Source organism: Oryx dammah, unplaced genomic scaffold (genome assembly GCF_014754425.2).
Source record: "Oryx dammah isolate SB20612 unplaced genomic scaffold, SCBI_Odam_1.1 HiC_scaffold_16, whole genome shotgun sequence".
In the NCBI taxonomy this organism is placed as follows: Eukaryota; Metazoa; Chordata; class Mammalia; order Artiodactyla; family Bovidae; genus Oryx; species Oryx dammah.
Genome location: NW_024070200.1, coordinates 9,505,046 through 9,508,812, shown reverse-complemented (window position 1 = coordinate 9,508,812; position 3,767 = coordinate 9,505,046). Strand labels below are relative to the sequence as shown.

The 3,767-nt window shown below is 50.4% G+C and overlaps 1 long non-coding RNA gene across 1 annotated transcript; it reads right to left on the bottom strand.

Moving 5' to 3' along the window:
- Positions 1-375: 375 nt before the first annotated feature.
- On the bottom strand, positions 376-3,767 carry LOC120875307. Its single transcript, XR_005723942.1, has 3 exons — positions 2,709-3,767; positions 939-1,171; positions 376-409 (listed from the first exon to the last, which is right to left on the bottom strand). It is a non-coding gene; the product is annotated as an uncharacterized LOC120875307 (long non-coding RNA).

The following is a 3,767-nucleotide window of genomic DNA, read 5'->3' as shown; positions in this document are numbered from 1 at the left end:
GGAAAAACCATAGCCTTGACTAGATGGACCTTTGTTGGTGAAGTAATGTCTCTGCTTTTGAATATGCTATCTAGCTTGGTCATAACTTTCCTTCCAAGGAGTAAGCATCTTTTAATTTCATGGCTGCAGTCACCATTTGCAGTGATTTTGGAGCCCCCAAAATAAAGTCTGACACTGTTTCCACTGTCTCCCCATCTATTTGCCAAGAAGTGATGGGACCAGATGCCATGATCTTGGTTTCTAAATGTTGAGCGTTAAGCCAACTTTTTCACTCTCCTCTTTCACTTTCATCAAGAGGCTCTTTAGTTCTTCTTCACTTTCTGTCGTAAGGGTGGTGTCATCTGCATATCTGAGGCAATCTTGATTCCAGCTTGTGCTTCTTCCAGCCCAGTGTTTCTCATGATGTACTCTGCATATAAGCGGGGTGACAATATACGGCCTTGACCTACTCTTTTTCCTGTTCGGAACCAGTCTGTAGCTATTATTACCTAATTTTACAAATGAGGAAACACATCTATCATGAGGTTGCCCTGAGCTATAACCCAGGTACTGTTAATAACCACTCTTATGGTTCAGCTCACAACTCTTATGGATAACCACTGCCCCTACTGTCTGCCTGGTAGCAATAGTAGAGGGCCATTTTCTGGTCATGGTTGAATTCCAATCTGTTTCTTAGGTTATATTTTTACACAGAGCCACACTGAACCCCAAATATTACAGCTCTGGCTCCATTAGTGTGATGAGCTCCTTATGGGTCCACGTTATTGATGAGAAATTACTTTGTAACGAATAGCACCAGCCTCAGTAACAGAAGAGAAAGACTGTGCACAGTGCACGTGCTACAGGAGGAGAGAACCAGCCTGGAGGTCTGCTGTGCGTGTGTGTGTTTATCAGTGTGTGCGAACAGCAGGGCCGAACCCTCCAGTCACATTGCTTACCTGCAGTGAGAAAAACATCAGAGCTTCAGCTTCGTACGTTCGGGGAAACTTGCAGGGCCGGCTGAGATCATTTCTGATAATGACTGTGGTTTTGTGTTCTCCGAACCGCTCTGTACCAGCAAAGTTGCAGCCACGCTCAGCGATTTCCTTGGTTGTTGAATAGGTCGGATCTGTGATTACTCTTCCTAAACAGACTTGACTGCTGCTCTGCCTTCCAGCTTCACTGTTTTGGCCTAAACAATGGCAGCACAGCACTAGGAACCTGGTTTCTTTGTTCAGTTTTGTTTTGAAACCTAAATGCAACCTTGAGAATGTCAGCGTTGCCTACCCAGGGGTAGTCAGGGGAGGGAGGGAGAAGGAGACGTGGGGAGGGGGAGCCGTGGCAGAGGGGCAAGCTCACAGAAGGAAATCTCCTGATGTGGTACCTCTGGGGCTCAGCATCCCTTGGCTGGCTGGTCCAGGGTGGGCCATCTCCCCTCCTTTGTCTCCACATCCAGAAAATGGGGCCGCTTCCTCTCCCGACTTCCCTGTAGGAGCTGTCCTCAGGATTGCAGAGAATAAGGGCCATGGGAATGTATTGCGAACTTGAGGTTCTGTGCAAGGGTGTGCTATCGTGGGAAATGGAATCCTCCCATGACTAGCCTTGCCAATCAGAGTTCATGACTGAGACCAACTCAGGAAGAGGCTGTGGGTAAGGAAGAATCTCCACTAAGGAGACAGGGAGAACTTTTCTTGTTTTTGCCCCCTGGAGACAGGGTTTTGACTTCTACTGCAGTGTTCCCTCCTTGCTTTGGGCAGGCTTGGCTGTCCTGAACATGTGATAATATTAGAGGTGCAGTGTAACAGGCAGCATGCCCAGGAAGCGGGGCGGCGGCGGTGGGGAGCGGTGGGACCTGCACCTGAAGCCAGGCATTTGTGCCCCTGCCCCATCAGACCATGCAAGCGGGCTGGGATCTACTGGGGGAAGCCCACATCTGGGGCACAGCTGGCCCCTCTCCTGGACTGACAGAGGCTTGGTTCAAACAGGTCCACACGCCTGTAAGAAACCTGTTGCTCTTGATGACAATTCTTGATGTTTTCCCAGCCGCAAAGGTCATTTTACTACAGAAGCCTCTTTCCATTAGATGTTAGAATCCTGCTCTGAGCTGGCCCCAGACACACGCCGAACGAACGCTTTTCAAACCAACCACCTCAAGTCCTTGCTGTGCATGAGGCCCAGCACCCGGCCTGCAATCTTAAAAGAACTTTAATACTCAATTTCTTTAATGCTGTCGAGATAGTCCACAGAGAAAAACAGCAACGGTCACCAAATGCACCTCCTGGCTCTATAATAGCCAGACTAGGGGGACAGAAGCAGCCCCCATAAACAGGCAGGAGAGCGAGCAACACACACACCCTGTGTCCTTGGGTATTTACAAGTCCCGCTGGTGCAGTACCAGTGGCATTAGTTTACCAGCTTCAGCAATCAAGGCTGTTTCATCATCCAAGCGGAAATATTTGTGTCACTGGTGAATCTGGGCAAAGGCCGAGACCCTGTCTGCTCAGTTTACAGTCTCTAAGACAGCCTGACACACAGGTGCACAGACACAACTAGCAGCCAGAAGACACTAGAAATTCACTGGCCCAGCTCCTTCATGTTCTAGACACTCAGAGGTTCGGAAGCTGCCCAAGGTCAGGGAACACAAGCCCTCCCTACCCCCACCCCCCATGGCTTAGCCCACAGCCACGCTTACCTCCATTGCCAAACCCAGGGGACACTTGGATTCTTACCTGGCCTCTCTTGTCGCTTCTGACCGCCCTGATGGGGCCTCTCTCCTGGAAGGAAGCTTGTTTCACCCCTGCCCTCTTCTAGTCTTCAGGCCTATCCTTCCCTAACAGCATATGTTTCCCAGCTTGCGTCACTGGTTTTCCCCTTTTTCTTGCTCTCTCTGCCCAAATCTTTTTCTTTTTAGTATCTTACTTTGGCTGCGCTGAGTCCCAGTTGCAGTACTCAGGATCCTGATCTTTGTTGTGGCACGCGAGACTTTTTAGTTGCGGGGTGTGAACTTTCAGCTGCAGCGTGTAAGATCTAGTTCCCCAGGGATCGAACCCGGACCCCCTGGATCGGGAGCGCGGAGTCTCGTAGCCACTGGACCACCAGGGAAGTCCCCAAATCTTTTTATCAGGTCCAGACCTTCCGGGGCAATCATCTGAGTACTTTCCCCCGATATTCCAGATATAACCTAACGACTTAGATAGATGCCCCTCAGATTCCTCAGACTCAGAATGTCTGGAAGTAATTTGTGTCTCACTCCTCCAAGCCTTCTTCCTGTGTTCCTCATATTCCCTAGCCAGGAGGAGCTCCAGGGCTAAGGTAGAACCTGGGGGTAAGCCTGAGTCCCGCCTCTTCTTCCCAGCCCCCACATCCAGCCAGTCACCAGATGACATCAACCCAGCCTTCAAAGGGTGGAATGTGGCTTGCATGGGTGACCTTCACTCACGGCACAAGCAGAGCCCAGGAACCGCTCTATCTTCCAGTGGTCTCCTGACCAGTCTCCCTCGGTCAGTCTGGGCCACCTCCAGTTCATCAACATTCCTACCAGGCTCATTTCTCGAGAACTCTGCAGCAGACACCCTTGCCATGACCTTCTCTCATCCCAAGGACAAAATCCTAAGCCCCAGCTACATTCACTTGCCAGCACGTCTACTAGAGAAGCACCCTGGCACCCACCTGGGGCTTTGCCTTGCTGGTTTCCTCTCCCTGGAATGTCCTTCTCTTTTAAATAGCAGCTCTCTACCCTTTGTCAACACTCAGTTCAAACCCAACCCCTCTACTAACTTTCTCTGAGG